Source organism: Malaclemys terrapin, chromosome 9 (genome assembly GCF_027887155.1).
Source record: "Malaclemys terrapin pileata isolate rMalTer1 chromosome 9, rMalTer1.hap1, whole genome shotgun sequence".
Lineage (NCBI taxonomy): Eukaryota > Metazoa > Chordata > Testudines > Emydidae > Malaclemys > Malaclemys terrapin.
Window position 1 is genome coordinate 69,746,478 of NC_071513.1, and position 19,055 is coordinate 69,765,532.

The 19,055-nt window shown below is 44.3% G+C and overlaps 1 protein-coding gene across 1 annotated transcript in view; it reads right to left on the bottom strand.

Annotated features, from left to right (window-relative positions):
* The window catches only part of FAM124B (family with sequence similarity 124 member B), a 34,107-nt gene extending 22,438 nt beyond the window's left edge, over positions 1-11,669 (bottom strand). Inside the window, exons 1-2 of the mRNA XM_054038785.1 lie at positions 11,556-11,669; positions 6,119-6,150 (exon numbers count right to left, since the gene is read on the bottom strand). The gene's annotated coding sequence lies outside the window, so the exon portion shown is untranslated. The remainder of the gene's footprint in view (positions 1-6,118; positions 6,151-11,555) is intronic.
* Positions 11,670-19,055: the final 7,386 nt, after the last annotated feature.

The following is a 19,055-nucleotide window of genomic DNA, read 5'->3' on the forward strand; positions in this document are numbered from 1 at the left end:
ATTTCCAAAAAAGATAGTCTTAAACCAGCTCCAAGATTTCTTCTTAAGTACTTAACCTTTCATAAAAATAGTTAAAAACCTATAATGCACTAGACCAGTGTTTCCCAAACTTGGGACTCTGCTTGTGTAGGGAAAGCCCCTGGCAGGCCGGGCCGGTTTGTTTACCTGCCCCGTTCGCAGGTTCCGCTGATCGTGGCTCCCATTGGCCACGGTTCGCTGCTCCAGACCAATGGGAGCTGCTAGAAGCGGCGGCCAGTACATCCCTCGACCTGTGCCACTTCCAGCAGCTCCCATTGGCCTGGAGCAGCGAACCGCAGCCAGTGGGAGCCGCGATTGGCGGAACCTGTGGACGGGGCAGGTAAGCAAACCGGCCCGGCCCACCAGGGGCTTTCCCTACAAAAGCGGCGTCCCAAGTTTGGGAAATACTGCACTAGACAGTAAATCAGCCTTGTGGAGGCTCATTAAAATCTGGGGAAAAAACACCTTCTACCTAGAACTGGTTGAATTTAAAAAAAGAATTCTCCCAAAAAACTGAAATTTCAGATTTTTCCCATTTTACAAGTTTCCAGCGAGGCTTCCCCTCCCCCTTTTTTTATAAAAATATTCACAACTTTTAATCAATATTTTTCACTAAAATTACAAAAAATTACCTCAAAAATTACCTCAAAAAAGTCAAGTTTTCCACAACATTTTGTTTAAATAAATAAGACCCCACATTCTTCAGTGAAAAATCTTCTTGTTCAAAAAATTTCAACCAGTTCTACTAGTGCAATGATAAAGGAGGCAATGCGGTGTAGCGAATAGAGCAACTGATGGTGATTTGAGAAACCAGGATTCTATTCCCAGTTCTGACACTGACCTGCTCAGTGATCGTGGGCCTATCGCATCCCCTCTCTGTGCCTCAGTTTCCCATCTGTAAAATGGTAGTAACCTTCTTTGTAATGTGCTTTGAGATCTACACATGAAAAGTGCTAGGTCATAGCTGGGTATTATACACTATAATTATAATATCTCTTTAGTACAAATGGCGGACATCTGAAAGGGAACTATCAGTTCCAGATCTACTATTGTGGGGGGGTAATAGGATGGAGTAGGACTTTGTGTCCAGCTCCTGCTCATTGACTTGGAGACTAAAGATTTTTGTTACGAAGAAGAAAAATAAATTAAAAAAAATAAAATGGTACCATTAGAAAAATATCTTTACATCAATAAAAAACTAAGATGTCAGGGTAAAAGGAAAAAAACTGAAAATATCCCTGTATCTTCCTGATGTGCAGGGACAGGGCAGCTGCTGCTATACCCTTGTGGGAACACACCAGGGTTTGCCAACTTTGTTGGCTGGTGCAGAGATGGTGGCAAGGCCATTAACTTTGCCACATCCATGTTGGAGTGACTAGAACTTGCCAAGAGCGTGACTGCAGCTGACACCACCGCACGTGCTTCCTGTGCCCTGTTCCCCAGAGCACCCGTGCAGGGGCACGCCATGCTCCTGGCCACCTAGAAGACAAATGCAAAAGGCCAGGTCTGCCCTAAAACAAGCTTCTCCAGACCTGAAGCCAACAGAAATGGCTCCAAGAATGTCTCCAAAATTTCTAGTGGAAACAGGGTGGGTTTTTTTTTTTTTTTTTTTTTTTTTTTTTATTAACACAAACAAATCAATGTTCCTTTGAGGTATCTGCAGACTTGGCTAATGCACAGGGACCTGGCAGGGAAAAAGACTCCAAACTAAAGTGAAAAATTCACTTATATTCAATAGCTAAATGTAAACAAACTAAATCAGAATCAGTAGGGAAAAACAAACTCAATTTTAACTTTCCATCCTCTAGACACTTCCTACTGGCTGTGTTAACCCTTTAAGTGCACCTCTCTTTCTGGAGAGAAATTAGTGGTACTGAAATTAGCCCCTAGTGGCCAGATCTTCACAAGAACTCAGGAGCTCCCATTGAGAACAATGGAGAATCCCATACCCACATCCCCAGCTGAAAACAATGGGAGTTCTGAATGCAGAGCAGTTTGGAAATCACACTGCCTTTATTTGGTGTTTAAATGAGAGCTGAGCTCTTTACACAACTGGGGTCAGATCTTTATGCCAACAGAGTCTAACTGACTTTAATGGGATGCTGTGCTGGCCTAAGGATCTGCATTGGCAAATCTACTTGCAGGATTGCAACCAAAACACCAACATCCGTATATTTAAGCAACTAAACAATGGCTTGTTTCTCAGAGATTCTAAGCAATTGCTTCTCTGACTGAAGCCAGCTGGAGCTGCGGATGATCAGCACCTCTGAAAATAAGACTACTTAAATATGATTTAGGTGCCTAATTTCAGGCACTCACTTATGTTTGAAAATTTTAGCTTTGGTAATTTACAGAAATCACACCACAATTTAAAATCTTCCAGGAACAAACCAGATCTAAATCAAATAGCAGCATGCAGGGTCTCATGGATTATTTAATGTGTCTAAATTTAATTATATTGAAGGTGATTTACAGAGAAATGCTTAAAAAGCCAATGAGAGAGAAAAGGTGGATGAGATAATATCTTTTATGGGCCCAACTTCTGTTGGTGGAAGGGACCAGCTTTCGAGCCACACGGAGTTTTCCCTCCGGTCTGGAAGAGGCCAATAAACTGAAGTTGAAATAAACAGCACCCTAAAAAGTGTTAATAAGAGCAAGTCACCAGGAGATGGCACGCTCGCCAATGAATCTAGTCTTCACTTTAAGCAACAATTGAGATCCATGCTGTGTGAGACTCCAGATTACTCCCCCTCCTCAAGGCAACTCCTCCAGATAGTGAATAATACACCTATAATTCTAATTTAAAAAAACAGGCATGGATCCTACATTATGTGGGAGTTTAAGATCTTGTCACTGATTAACTTGCCAGCCAACATCATGAGGGAGAAGCTGCAGAGATTATTAACCCCCTTTAGGGGGATTTTAAAAGGGGCAGCTTCTAACCAGAAAACACAAGAAAAGCGTTGAATATTAGCATCTGGGGGAGTGACTTGCAGGGTCCTACAATGGCTTCTGCAGCAGACACAGCAAAACCCCTGAGATTATTTAGTGCACGACATTCCAGAAAGGTTTGGGCAGAGGACAGAATACATAAAAACAGGGACAACGATCTTCCAGCTTTACATGGTGGAACTGGTACAATATATTATACTGCTGTGTAAAATGTTTGGGATGACTTGTTCCACACTGAGTAGAAGTTGCAAACTCAGAAACCTGGAGTTCACCACTTCTGGCCAACAGACCATGTTAGAAATAACCATTTGTAGCAATTGGACTCATGACACAGGATGATTGGCCTGATCCTGGGAGCCCTGTGCAAGCATTAGGCACTCCGTGCATTAGAAAATGTATGTGAAAAGCAGCCAGATCTTGCTTTATGCTGCACTTGTGACTGTGCATAACTAAATCCACTTTTTGTCCAAGTGGAAAGGAGGGTCTGGCAGCCTGTCCAATATAGAATTTACAACACAGCTGGCACTGTGTTATTCCCTCTGTCTCACTGTTTCTTGATACTTTAGTAGTTTGCTGACCGTTAAAGAGTTGGCCTAATGTCAAATGCTGTAAAACCAAAGAAATTCACATTGGATGGCCAACACAATAGCAGGCAGTAAAAAGCTCCAAGCAGGCACCATGGCTACCTCTCTCTTCATATAGTACCTAACACCATGGGGTCATGGTTGGGGCCTTTGGGTGCTACTGTAATGTGAATATTACATCATTATGATTAAAAAGAGGAAGAAACTACCATAGTGAAGATAATGGCAAAGAGAAGGCATTACCATTCCTGGGGTATATGCTGAGTTCTGCACAATTCCCATTACAGCTAGTGAGCTGAATGCTCAAAGCACAACAGCACATTGATTTAAGAATGTGCTTTCTAACCCTTAAAATAGGTTAATTCTCTATAATGGTTCTTTGCCAGTTCCTAGTAAGAAACTGAAGGCCTGACTCTTTGTTGCCCTGCACTTTATTGGGTCATTTTCATTTGAAGGATTGAGTCTAAAATGTTGCTCTTCTGATTTGGGTAGTATTTTACACCCACTTTGAGTGACTAGACAAGGTGCAAAGCAATGGAGAATCAAGCCTTGATGCTTCACATAGGTTTCTGTTCAGACACTGGATTAAGATGGACTCGGTTTAGGGTTTTTTTTTTTTTTTTACATTCACTTTTTAGTGAAGTTTTGCCAGTTTTCTGACTACTGTAATTACCAGCTCCCCTCGTAACACATTCCCTCCTAGGAATTATTAACACACATCTCCCTGCTAAGAATCCACAGATGAATCCAGCAGTTCTGACTTGTGCTGAATTCCCATTGTTTCCAATAGGTGTTTTCAGGGCCGCCTGGGGGGCGGGGGGGGGGGGGGAGAGGGAGAGGGAGGCCAAGTGGGGCAATTTGCCCCAGGCCCCGCTCCCGCCTACCCCCATCCCCCCGCGCCGCGTCCAGGAATGGCCCTGGACAGCGCTGCAGCTGCGTGGTTCCGGCGGGACCTGAGCTCCTGTTGCTCAGAGCCGCGTGGCAAGGGTGCGGGGCTGCGAACTCCGGCCAAGCAGCAAGAGCTCAGGTCCCGCCGGAGCCACGCCACTGCAGCGCTGTCGAGGGCAGCTCCTGGATGCGGCGTGCTGAGGCTCCGAGAGAGGGGAGGGGCGGGGGTACATAATTTTTCAATTAACTACCTGTGATGGTTTGGATCACACAAACCCCCTGGGAGCTGCCACCCACCTGATATGCCCAGACATTACTTCTAGCCCTGCTTTCCCTGCCAGCTCAGGACCCCAGCACCCTGTCTTGCTGAGCCAGACACTTCCATCTGTTCCAACAAAGACCCAGGGTCTGAATTACTTGCCCCAAAGCTGCAGGTTTACCTGAAAGCAGCTAACAGAAGTGTTCCTGCCTCAGATGCCCAACTCCCAATGGGGTCTAAACCCAAATAAATCCATTTTACCCTGTATAAAGCTTATACAGGGTAAACTCGTAAATTGTTTGCCCTCTATAACACTGATAGAGAGATATGCACAGCTGTTTGCTCCCCCAGGTATTAATACATACTCTGAGTTAATTAATAAGTAAAAAGTGATTTTATTAAATACAGAAAGTAGGATTTAAGTGATTCCAAGTAGGAACAGACTGAACAAAATAAGTCACCAAGCCAAATAAAATAAAATGCACAAATCTAGGTCTAATCAAACTGAATACAGATAAGATCCTCACCAGTTCCAGAATGCTCCCTTTTACAGACTAATCTCCTTTTAGCTTGGGTCCAGCAATCACTCATACCCTTTGCACACTGCCCTTTGTTCTAGTTTTTTTCAAGTATCCTGGGGGGTAGGGAGGCTCTCTCTTTAGCCAGCTGAAGACCACCATGGAGGGGTCTCCCAGGGGTTTAAATAGACTTTTTCTTGTGGGTGGAGACCCCCCTCCTCCCTCCTATGCACAGTCCAGCTCCAAGATGGAGTTTAGGAGTTACCTGGGCAAGTCACATGTCCATGCATGACTCACAGTTTTTACAGGTAGCATCCATTGTTTACATGCTACCTTGAATGTCCTCAAGTAGACTTCTTATGTGGATTGGAGCATTCCAAGATTCATTGTCCTTTAAGTGTCTCTTGATTAGGTACTTAACTTCAACATCCCTTTCTCCAGGAAGTGACCAAATGCTCCACTAAGGTTTAATGTTTTTAAATAATGTATTTCATGTATTTTCAAATTATTAAAAAATAATTTTTGAATGTATTTCACTGGCTATTTTTTACATTTCCAAATACATGTTACTATAATATTGCAACTTTTTTTTAATGGAATGGGCCCCTGAAATTGCTTTGTCCCAGACCCCCTGAATCCTCTGGGCGGCCTTGAGTGTTTTGCGCAGTTGAGGATTAGACCCATACATTGAAGCTCATTAGAAGACTTAAATGGTATTAGTCTTTGGTAGGGTGCAGTCCTCAGCAGGGAAAAAGCCCAAGTAAGTACAGCAAGGTTCTTAGAAAGTTCATCTTGGAAGAACTGAATTAGCACTATCCTCCTTGCCCCTTCACCCCACACACTGTTTTAAAATTTATTTAATAAACAAGTGCATTGTCTAGAGGGGGAAAGTTACTTACTGCTGGTTGATCACATTCCAATGCAGTGAGATCTGTGAAAACAAAATTAAGTGTCAATGCTATTTTGCCCAATATTGTGTTTGAAATTAAAAGCTTCTACAAACTACGAATTACAGCTGAATGAGTCAATAGTTATCTTCACTATTAAAATTGATCACTTCCATTATACTCTTGAGATACCACTGTTCTTGCTTGCCTTCAATTTTTCATGCAATATTCAGTTTTGGAAAGTAAAATCTGCCCTCAGTGTCAAATGCTCCCTTCTGAAGCCTTCTACAGTCTGAAGCTTCCCAACTGCAGTCACGTCACACAGCTGCAGATGAACTGTTGGAATGCACTGAGCTTGAAACACTTCGTTTTTGGTGTGACCCCATTTTTAATGTCTGTTGTTACCTCTTGCTTTCACTTCCCTAATCCTGGTCCAAGTTCATTATGCACCTTGGAAATAGTGTTTTCTGCCAATACAACTATGTGCTTTGTCTCAGAAAGGTTACCAAGCTTCTGCAATTTCATCAAGGGAAGAAGGTCACAGCAGGTGCAAAATATCTTCACCAATTAAATCAATTAATGTGAACACTTCTAATTGAGTTTCAAAATTTCTCATCCATTAGCAGCTATGGAAGGGTATAAATAAGGTCAGTGAATGAATGTAGTATAATAATAATAATAATTAATCAGGGCAGAATGTCCTGTCATGAGAGCATGGGACTGAGATTTAGGACTCCTGGATTCTATTTCCAATCTACTACCAACTTGCTCTGACATTTTAAGTTTAAGTAACTTGACCTCTCACACTACTCATTTCCTAATACTAAAATCTTTAATATTAAACAAGTGGGATCAGTAAAACAGATTCCCAGGGGATGGCGGTTGGGAATGCACATTTTACAGTTTTTGTTGCAACACACAAAATATCCACCTACATTTCTCCTCACAAACATTCATGAGGCTCTCTCTCAGAACTTCTGATTGAAAGCAGAGAAAGGACACTACCTTAGACTGGCAATTAACCCAAAGCACTTCCACAGAACTGCTACTGGGGAGATCATTTCCCTAGATCCCTCCACGTATGGATTTAAGAATAAGGAGAGAGGCAGACAGAAGCCTCAGTGGCACCTCCCTCCCTTGACCAAAGCATGGCGCCCAGTAGGAACTCCACTGCAAAATATTCCATCAAAGTACTTATATGTCCCCCGCAGTGAGCTGAGCACCTCACAAACATCAATCTCCCAACACCCCTTTGAGCTAGGTAAGTACAACTAACCCTGTTTACAGATAGTAAACTGAAAGAAATTAAGTGACTTGCGTAAGGTCACACAGGAAATCTGTGACAGAGACAGGAATGGATTCCCAGACTCAGTTGAATGCCTTAAACACAAGATCATCCTTCATCCACAAGCTGTGTTAACTTTCGGCAGACACCCTCCCCCCATTGGAACGTCCCCTCATGGATGGGACTGCTGTAAACGAAAGAAACCCTGAAAGCACGACTCCATTGGAGTCATGTTGCCAGGGCACTGTAGACAGCAATGGCCCCACAGTTGGCAGGGAAGAACAATCCTCGGACGTGATAGTGGTGGCCACCTTTGAACTGAGGGATAGGGATGTATTTGCAGAGCTTGGCGCATGCCTAGTCCCTCAAGAAAGAAACCCTTTCTGTAGCTTTTCTACCTTCTTACAAGTTCTAACACATTACGGGGAGGCCTAGCCCTAATCTAGTCATCAGACTGATCCTCTGAAACATGTTTCTCTTCACACAAGGGAATTTTCAGGCAGGCAGGTGGGCAATTTCTTTGGAGAAGCCCATTCTAACATCTCAGACCAACATACTTAAGCTACCTGGGCACTGCTCCCACTGGAGTTAATGAGAGCTGTGCTCCTGTATCCAAAGGCAGAACTGGCCTCGCAACAAATTACAGGACAGCACAGAAACTCTGGAAGCATGGAGCAAAGTCATGGAATGTTGTTAGGCCGGAACCAAATGCTTCAACTGATCTGATTAATAAGCCTGATATAAACACAGAGAACGCAGTGTGGTGCCTTGCCAATTCTTTTATAGTAATTATTACTGAAGAGCAGGTGTCTGATTACTCACTGTCCTGATTGACAGGCTCAAGAGAAATAACATGAACTAATGAAAAAACAACTGATTCATGTGAGCAACTCAGTTTCACTCTTGAATTCTATCAGTAAGCACATGTAGTGCAGCTCAGAGTCTAGCACACTTGTCCTGTAACTCAGAGCAGGTGAATCTGAGCCTGCTGGTGGTGTGCTTCAACTGCTGCTAGTTATATTAAGTGTGAACATTTCACTGTTAGCTTGTCCTTACCCCCATTTAGTTGTAGCCTCTTTGTGTCTTATCATATGCTAAGATTATAAGCTCTATAGGGCTGGGATCCTCTTGTTATTACATGTGTGGACAGTGCCTAGCACAATGGGGCCTGGGTCCCTGATTGGGCCCTTTAGGCATTACTGTAATACAAATAATGAAAAATTGTCATCATCATAACTTAGGTGAAGTACGTTGAGCCCCTCAAAAGGTGTCTAAGGTATTCACAATGGATACGATTGGACATTACACTGGGTTTTAGCAAGAAGAAAAACACATGTTGAACTTGCATGGATAGGAGGAAACAAAGAATGACGATATGCTCCCAACAGGAAGATGCACCTTTTCTTTATGGGAAGAAAACAAGTCACCATAACATGTGCAATGTCCACAGCACTAGCAACATTTTTTCCACAGAAGAGAGCTGCCCATGTGGTCATCCTGTTCACCCTCCCTTGTCTTAGGACACAGGGTCTATGTAAGGGGGAAGTGAGCTGAATATAAGCATTTTAATAAAAGTCCATTGTGAAACATTTCCACTGAGAAATAACCCCACAAAAGTATATATTCTTTTATAGGCAAATGCCTTCCTCAGAGGAAGAGCCCATTATTGCAGAGTTAACATGTAGCTCTGAAGTAATTACTTGCTTCCTCTGGAATCAGTTAAACAAATGTATCCTTGGCTCCCTCAGCACATTTTATGGGCACCAATGGTTCCTTAGGATGGTTAGGGTCCTACTCTGTACGCGGCTCAAACTCACAGCTGAGTCCATATTACTCTGAGCAACACTAAGTCCATGCACGTATATGAGTGTAGGAGTCGGGGGATTTTTTTTTTTTTTTAATTAATTTTAGGGGCAAATCTTGTTTCCAGACACCAGCCCAAACACCTGGGCTGGAGACCCTCTCAACAGTCTACAGAGCAAGAACAGAACGTCTCTGTAGCCATTACTCCAGCCTGAGGACTGGATACACTTGCCTCATCCCTGAGGTACTATGGTCAGCCTCGGTAACAGCCCCTTGGGAGCTGGGTTCTGCAGTCCCTGCACAAGCTCCTGAAATCCTTCCTCTCCCTCTTCCTCAACAGGGATTCTACTGCAGACAGGGCTTCCTGCACTCATGAAGGAGAGGGCTTGAAATGCAATGTCTATTTGTAGTATATTATTCAGCCACTAGATGTCTGTGTGCTGGACAGAGTTCCAAAGTGTGGTGATTGGTAAACAATGTGGGAACTCAAGCTTTGTGGAAGCCTGTTTGGGTCTCTAGTTTTAGCTGCTTTCTTTAATAAATACCTTCTGTATAAGAAGGTCTGTGATTCTATAGTTCATGACAGGGTTTAGCCCCATAAATAGCTCATTCTACAACTGCATAGCAATTAAGTTTAACACTAGTTTTGCCATGACATTTTGTACATACAGTGTCGGCTACATGCTTATATTGCAAACAGTGCTTTATAATTTGTTAATTTAACACATGGTTAATAAAGTCCTCTCCCCACATTGGTTTTGTTGTTTAACCATAAAGCTCACTTCTCTTTCAAGCAACATAGACTGTTTTTCTATTGGATTCATCAAAACCGCACTATGCATTTGACATCAGCAAGAACAGCAACAGGCAAACTAATTGGTTTCACTGGCTTCCAATATGTATCTCATTCTCACAATCAAGAGCAATGCCAAAACAATCAATGACGAGCCCTATCACTTGTTTTTACATTTACCTTCAGATTGCAGGGCAGGGCTGAGAGGAGAGAAGCTCTAGAGTAAGGGAAGTTTAACACAAGTCAAAAGGGCACATTTCTCAAATACCCCAGAAAGGAAATGAATAAGCATAAGTTACCATGGTAACCTCTTATGTTCTTAGCCAGTTAGTTGATCCCACAGGAACAAAGAGTTTTCCCCAACACCAAAAATGTCCTTACATTTTGAAGTATTATAGAAGTGGGTGAAACAGAGAAAGTAGGTGTTTTTAAATAAAGACAATTATTACTCATTGATTAAAAAGTAAAACCTGAAGAAGCTGGGAAAGATTCTGTGTGTGCTCAGATTTCTCTCAACAGTGGGATCACATCCAGGTAGTTCCAGTGGGGTTGGGTTACACTTACACACACACTTACACACTCTAAAATAAACTTTTAAAATAAAGTGGCGAAGAGGAAACACGATCCCACAGCAAATCTACGTAGCCATTTGAATGCCCCCTTCCTGGGAGGAATACAATAGCATGCCTGTTGCATTGGGTCTGACATTTTAAACTCTTTGCTTTCCAAGTCCCCACCGCACAAGATTCATGGGCTGGGCTAGGACTTGGTCTGTGAATATTTTCTGACCAATTCAGAACCGGCATCAGCCACCAGATACTTGTCAGTTTTAGTAATAGAAGTGTTCTAGTGATTCTCCCCCATCCCACCCCCGACAGTCATTGTTTACAGAGTGCCAGAACTGAACATGGCACTTTACAGAACAAGGCAAGATTCCGGCCCTGAAGAATTGACTGTCTGACAGAGCCTCCATTCCCCCCACCCGCTCCCAGGTCTGTCAGTCTAGTAGCAAAGGGATAAAAGAGGCTGGGGAAGCTTTAGAAAGTCAGCTCCACTACTGCAGGGACTCCACTCCATCTCCACAGCCAGTCCTGCATCCATTTCCCCTTCCCTGGTTCTACCAAGCACCCACTAGACCCACCCCTCTGCAAAGAAAGAAACTCAAGTACAGAGAGTTAAACTCACACTGGCATGAAATCATTGTTCTACAATACTGCGTACACACACAACACTCATCTCTGCCCACTTCCAAACCTCTGCCTGCCAGAAGCTGGGGCTGGACCACACTAGATTATTGATCACTAGATAATTGTCCTGTTCTGTACAGTCCCTCTGAAGCACTTGGCACCAGCCACTGTCAGAAGGCAGGATACTGGACGAGATGGACCATTGGTCTGACCCAGCGTGGCCATTCTTATGTTATGTAAAGCAGCGCCAGCAGCAGGAGTGAGTGTCAGAGAGAAAGGACTGTCTGAGCTCTGCCACCTAGATACCAAACAACAAACCCATTAGTAACCAGCTTACACCCCACGGCCTCCCCAGACACAAGAGCAGCAGCCCCCACCTACCCTGCAGTATCCTCCCCTGAGCCCAGGCACTCATGCTGCAGCAGGAGGATGTTCTTTCACAGCAGCATGTCATCTAGAGAGCAGCTCTCAGTGCAGTGCTCTGAGCCAGCAAGACCCTCGCTATCCTGGCCGGACTTGCCAGTCACACTCCAGCCTGCTGCACCACACGCCTCCCTCCTCTCCTCTCAACTCGCTCCTCCCCTGCCCTAGCCAGCAGCTGCTAGCTAGAAGCTTGGTCCAGAGATCATCCCAGAGGACTATAAATCCTAGTCTGGGACAGCAGCTGCAGATACCTGCAGGGAGAGAACAGGAAAGGCGGGAGGGTGCATGTGTGACTTGCCAAGGGGAAGAAGCAGGGGAGCGACTTGAGAAACAAAACATTGCAACCATAGTCAATTTATAAGCCATAGGAAGGGGAAATTTGGGGGGGGGGGGTGGGGGAAAGAAGTGGGAGGAAGATATCCAGCCAGCTAAATCCACCAGGCCAGCACTCTCCCCTTAAATTATCTCATCCTGGCTCCAAACCAGAGACTCCCTAACTGTGGTATATGGACCACCACAGTGAGCCGCAGACCACCTGCAGAGCTGCCTGGCCGAGTGGTGCAAGCTTCTTTTCCTTTCCAGCTATCACACTGTATTAAAGACAGCTACCCACACATTTAAACTTTCCTAACATTAAATAAAACTGGTCGACATTCTTCGTCTGGATGCAGTGTAGCTGTAGCCGTGTCGATCCCAGGATATTAGAGAGACAAAGTGGGTGAGGTAATGTCTTTTATTGGACCAACTTCTGTTGGTGAGAGAGACCAACTTTCAATCCACACACAGCTCTTCTTTAGGTCTCTGTGTAAGCTTGACAGTTGTCTCTCTCACCAATAGAAGTTGTCCAATATAAAACACATTACCTCACCCACCTTGTCTCTCTAGTATTTCATGAGGAAAGTTTTCCCACTGCAAAAAACAATTGTGTGGAAACCAAAGTTTTCCCCTGGACAGTATCAATTCAGACAAAATAGTTGGTTCTCTCACAGGAAATTTCCAAACCAAAATGTTATTTCTTTTACACTTAAAATGTCATGTTGTTTGGATGTTTTGGTTTAAATAATAATAATAATAACAATGAAACTTTTACCAGTAAGTCAAAATGTTGATTTAAAACAAAAATCTGGGGGAGGGAGGGGATTAATTGAAGAACCAAACAAAATGACATTTTAAACTAAATTAAACAACTGATAGTTTCAAATCAGTTCAAAGCTTCCCACAGGAAACCCAAATTTTGCAATTGAAAAATTTCAAACATGTAGATTTTTCAACTGTAATTTCTCCTGGGAAAACTTTCGGGGATTTGATCAGCTCTAATACTAATGCAATTGCTGTGGTTGCTACAGGGCTGTTATCCAAAAGTATGTGAGAAGGGAAGTTGGTTATGGGATACTCCATTAATAATAAATAAATAAATAATTAAATACTGCTAATTTAGCACTTTTTATCTTTAGATCTCAAAGCCCTTTTCCATGGTCAATATTATTATCCCCTTTTTTAATTGATGGGAAAATTGACGCACAGCAATGTAATCATTTGCCCAAGATCACCTAGCAGGCCAATGGCTGAACCAGAATTGGACCCACAGCTCCTGAGTCCCAGATCAGAGCCCTATCCACTAGGTTATACTACCATAAGAGGTGGCCCACGCTATGAAAAATGTTTCAGACCCCCTGCTCCAAAGTAAAAATCCTAGCCAAAGTACCATGCGAGGCCAGCAACATTTACACCTGGAATTTTGAAACCTGACTTCTGTTGTAAATTTTTCTTGGCCACGACTGAAGTGCCAGATTCGGAGCAGAGTTACACTGGGGTAACTTCAGTAAAGCTGATGCCTTTATTCTGGATTTACAGCAGATCAGAATCTGATCCTGTGCTGTTATGCACAGCACTGAATGCCACTTCAACTCAGCTAAAAACTTGCCCATGATCACTGCCAAAGACATTTCTGATCTATAGAAATTCACACTGATGTAGGGAGGATTAAGGCTAAAGAGAACCCATCACTTTTGAACTTAACCCACATCTCCAGAACACACAAAACATTTCCTCCCAGCCCATCCCATCCCTCCTGCAGACTTTTCCTCCCAGCACTTCCCTGGGGGGACAGTTGTATTCCTTTCACTTGAGTTCTTGTTCCCTATCCAGCTAAGGCAACAGAGCCCAGCCCAGCAGACAGTGAACAACAGGCATTTGCACCTGCTGCTCTCCCTCCAATTCACTGCTACATTCAGATCCCCTCTGAGCACAAGGCCTCGATCCAAGGATTCTCCTTTAATCTACTCCTGATTATCCGAAGTAGGCACTTCACTGATAAGGAAACAAATGTGGCCTTGTGGACTGAACACAGGACCAGCAGCTATGGACTGATTAATTCTAATTAAATTTAATTAATGGAGATATCCCATCTCCTAGAACTGGAAGGGACCTTGAAAGGTCATCGAGTCCAGCCCCCTGCCTTCACTAGCAGGACCAAGTACTGATTTTGCCCCAGATCCCCAAGTGGCCCCCTCAAGGATTGAACTCACAACCCTGGGTTTAGCAGGCCAATGCTCAAACTACCGAGCTATCCCTCCCCCACCTCCCAATTCTGCCACTGTCACTAGCTTATTGTATTGTGTTGGGGACGGGGCTTAAGATCTGCCTCTGTTTTTCATTTGAAAAATGAAAGGTAATGCCATGTACCCGTTCTATTCATGGCATACATGGAAAGTTAGAAAAAAAAGGAACATGTATACTCTTTCTGAAAGGTTGCAGCATACTACTACTTTATTCCTTAGAACCCAGAAATCATAGAATATCAGGGTTGGAAGGGACCTCAGGAGGTCATCTAGTCCAAACCCCTGCTCAAAGCAGGACCAATCCCCAGACAGATTGTCCCCCCAGATCCCTAAATGGCCCCCTGAAGGATAGAACTCACAGCCCTGGGTTTAGCAGGCCAACGCTCAAACCACTGAGCTATCCCTCCCTAAAACACAACCACCCATTACACACACACACTCTCACTCTCTCTAGTGCTTGTAATTTCAACATAGTTTGTAACACACCACATTGCCTACCCGTCACATGAGGGAGTTGGGAAGATGAGCATTAGTACAGTGCTTGGAAGATGCAAAACATATGAAGTGTAAAGTAATTCTGCAAAGATAGCAGGAGGGGCAAATTCAGTTTTATTACTGCACAAGGCAAGTCATGTCTGATGATTCTACGCGCTAAGCATTTTTACACTTCTAAAGTGACTCTGCTCTTTCCCACTCATACAGTACTTTCCATTTACCTCAGTATTGGCCTGGCTGGGGAACCCTGTTCAACAATACAGTGGTCACTGAAACAAACACCTGTTTCAAATTATATTGAGAGGTGAAAATGAGTTGAAACTCACAGCAAGTGAAGCAAGAAGCACTTATGTATCTAACAGCACAGCTGAGTATTAATTTATTGTGCAGAGTTTAAAGAGCAAGCTTTAAGAAAAATGAATGTTCAACAGAGAAATGGGTACAAAAGGATGAATGGAAAATAGTGCTAAACTATGAAAGAAATCCAGGGAGACCATCTAAAAAAGTTTCAGCCACTTTGTTTGTAGTCACATTACTCCATTGCTTGAAATCCCTGTGCTTACTCTCTCAACTGTCTCAGCATCAAAATTAATTCTCCATCTTTTAGTTCCTACTTCAAGGATTGATTACACAACTCACCCTTTTCTCTAGAATCCTGCTGCCATGCTGCAGTTCTCTAGCCACATGAGGTCTCTTCTCCTCACCTCCATGAGTGTATAAAAAAGCCATATGTTTGATCATAGCTCTGTGTTCACTCTGTGTATTGTCTCTCAGGAAGCAGAGGGCAGACTGTACAGGTAGAAGCTCCAGGTTAGAGCTGGCTTCCTGTACAGATGGGCCTGAGCCAAAATGCTAATGATCTGGATAAAGGAAAAAAGAGAGAGACACAACACTACAAGTTTCAGAATGCCCTTGACAAGTACAGTCAGAGGAAAGGGAAGCTCACAAATCTTAGTGGCCGTGACCAAGCAGAGCTGGGATTTCAGCATCTGTCTATGTAACAATTCTATAATGGAACGTAACCTTCTACATCTCTCTTGTCCTTGGTCTTCCTTCCGTTTCCACTTTCCCTCTCTACTTTATATCCTGGTTTAGATTTCCCATCATCTTTTTTTCTGCTCTCTGGCATGGGGTGCCAGCAGGGATTTTCTCACTGAGCCCTTGTGATGAGAAGCAATGGGAGTTCTGCAGCAAGAACTTCCCTGCCCCATGAGGACGGGTAACACTAGAGACAGCAGCCAAAGCTGTTAACTCTCTTTCCCTGAGACAATGGGAGATGGGAACACTGGCTGGGGGGGCATCAGGGTCTAGCTCAGTCCTGTTCAATGCTCTACTGAGGTTTTCAAACTGTGGGTTGGGACTCGCTAGGGCCTGGGGCTGAAGCCAAAGTCTGGTTCACCCCCGCCCATGGTCATGCAGTAATTTTTCTTGGCAGAAGGGGGTTGTAATTACACTTGAGATGACAAAATTTGCGGACTGTTGTGCTGTGTTAGTGGAAGTTCCAGAAATGCACTACAAAAATAAAAAGGGAGTTTTTGCAGATGTCAGTGCAAAAAAGTTGTGCCCAACTACAACACTTATGAGAAAGATCTGTATGAATCAGACTGCATTTTTGTAAAAAGCACAGCAGATATGAAAACAGCCATACACTTAGCACAGCTCAAGCAAGACAGTAGGCTGTGCACTCATCAGGCAATATCTACACACCTTGGATAGGCTGAGATACAGGGCATTCTCTGATCCTTCCACTTCTTCACTGCTCACCATGCTAGTAAAGGGGGAGAGTCAACATAGTCAACTGATTAACGATCCAGGTTGTGGGCCCCACTGTCCTAAGTCTGTCTGTAACCTCCTCTTTGTCAAGGGTCAGAGCTGGCACAGCCACAGAAATGGCAGGACCAGCCCACATGTGTTGATTCAGCACCTCAGTTGGGCAGTCCCCAGGCAGGGATCTCAACTGGAATTTACTGCTACTAAACAATGCATACCTAGGGCCTGATTTTCAGAGTTGCTCAGCCCCCGCAGCTCCCATTCACTTCACCTGGAGCTGTAGGGGTACTGGGCATCTGAAATGAGTCACTAACGGTGAGATCCTCAAAGATATTTAGACATCTGCTTCCCATTGAAATCAATGTGAGGTAGGCCTATAATCCCATTGAAGATCTGGACTTTAGTTTGTAAATCTCTCATGCAATGACTCCCTCCAAGCCCTGATCTGTTGTTACTCCTGTTTGACCCTCACTATTCTATCACGACCCCCGCAGTTTGTGCGTCTAGGTTATTTAAGCTGGACAGGATCACAGGAATAGTTTCAGGCATCATGTGATATCTTGTTCTCGCTAAAAGTGGTTATTGTTTCCTAAGGGTATGAAGGCAGGTTGCCCTCAGCGAAGATGGCTACATCCCAAGATGGTGTGTACTGTAATGTTGTAGCCTGAAGCCAGGAAGGAGGGTAGTAAGGAAGTTTGTAGCCCAGCTGCCAAATTTTGTTCTGCTACTTGTGTGACATTTTATGACAATTATTTAGTGTATTAATCTGCATATGTAACCCCCTTTGGAGTTTGTCACCTCCTGGAACGCTGGACTGAGCCTCGAAGGGTACGTTTGCACTGGAACAAAAGACCCACAGCACAGCCGTGGCCGGCCTGGGTCAGTGACTACTGCTTGAACTGCAGGTCAAAAAATTGCTGTGTAAAAGTTCGGGCTCAGGCTGGAGCCTGCCTCTGGGACTCTCCCACTTCACAGAATCCCAGAGCCTCGGCTCCAACCTGAGCCTGGATGTCTACACAGCAATTTTACAGCCCTGTCGCCTGAGCCCAGTGAGCCCGAGTCAGCTGACCCAGGCCAGCTGCAGGTGTTTAATTGCTGTGTAGACATACCTAGAGACTTAACCTATGCACTACAACAAATCATGGCTCCAGGGCCTCCTGACACCATTTCACAGCCTGCAAAGTCTGGGCAGGGACAGACTGCCTGGGAAGGAGCCAGGGAGGGTCCTGGGGCTGGTGGTACAGTTGTGAAGTGTTAGGAGGTGGTGGGGAACATGTTCTATTAATGTTTTATCATTTATTAGTTAACCAGAACTCTTTCCTTCCCTAGAGCCTCTGTTATATTGTTATTTTTGAGCATGGCACTTCACTTGGTGGGGTGTGTATTTTGTTTCTGGTGTACTGGGTCATTAAGAGTAGCAGTATCAGTCATTTTAAAAGGGACAGCACCCCTTGTGTCCCAGGCACAGAGAGGAGTCGCCTTGGCTGGAAGCACCAGATGTCACAACAAAGAACCCACGAGCCAAATCAAGCAAGGAGGGGGGAAGCCCCTCAGATTAGCAAGCACCAGGATGGAGGCTTGAGCCACACTTCTGGGGAGGGGCTACAGATGTTTATATATATATGCATCTATATGTAACACATCCTGCCCCAAGCAATGGCAAGCGGTAGGGCACAGAGCTGCACAAGACTTGGCAGCTCTAGCTAGGACAGGTGCTTGATGGTATTGGGGCAGGAGAGGGAAAGGAGGGGTGGCCAGTGAGTGCAGGGGACCCCCCCCTGGGGGGGCATGTAGGAGTACTAGTACTCCTGAAGGAGCACAGTGCAGGTATCACATCCCTCACCTTGTGCTGTTTCTGCTTCCACCTTCTCTTCGCCAATCAGCAGAATAAAAAAAGCCAAGTGGTACAGTCATATGGTGCCCTAAAACCAGCCCCACTTCCAGTTGCTGCCACCGCCTTCCCGTTGGTTGTTCTCTGCCCTTATCCAGCTGGGAGAACAGTGAACATACCAGGCTGGCTGCTCACCAGGTACCACAACAGCTTCTAGCAATGCAAAGGCAGGACTGCAGGCAAATGTCTGCAGCCACATGCACATCTCCACTGAGATGCAAGAGTGTGTGACAGGGTGGCCAAATGCTCAATGTTGCATGAGATGCATGACACGTGGCAGCCTTGTAGGGAGAAGCACTTCAGTGAAGCAAAGAGAGGGTAGATGTTGGGCTAACACCGTTTTCTCTCATTCAAAGTACTTTGTTCAGTGCTAGAAAGTGACTGACTCTTTCCCATGCTGCTTGCTCTTCTCCATACCTTGCCAAGCAAGCAAGACAGCAAGTAGGCAAGGATGAGGGAGAAATGGGGAAAGGTGGGCCAGTAGCTAGAGAGGAAACAGGGGAGCTGAGATTGCAGCTGGGCAGGAAATGGTTTTCGTATCCCACGAAAAATGTGTGTCTTGAATCATGGTGAAGTTGAAATCTCAAAAGTGTTCACAAACAGAGTCTGGAAAATACGTTTCATTTGAATTTCAAGCTTTTGCCTTTGTTTTTAGTTTAACTAAAACTTCAAAACAAGAGCTCATTTCGAACTGAAAAACAAAACGTATCATTTGGAAAGTGTCAATAGGACATTGACAAT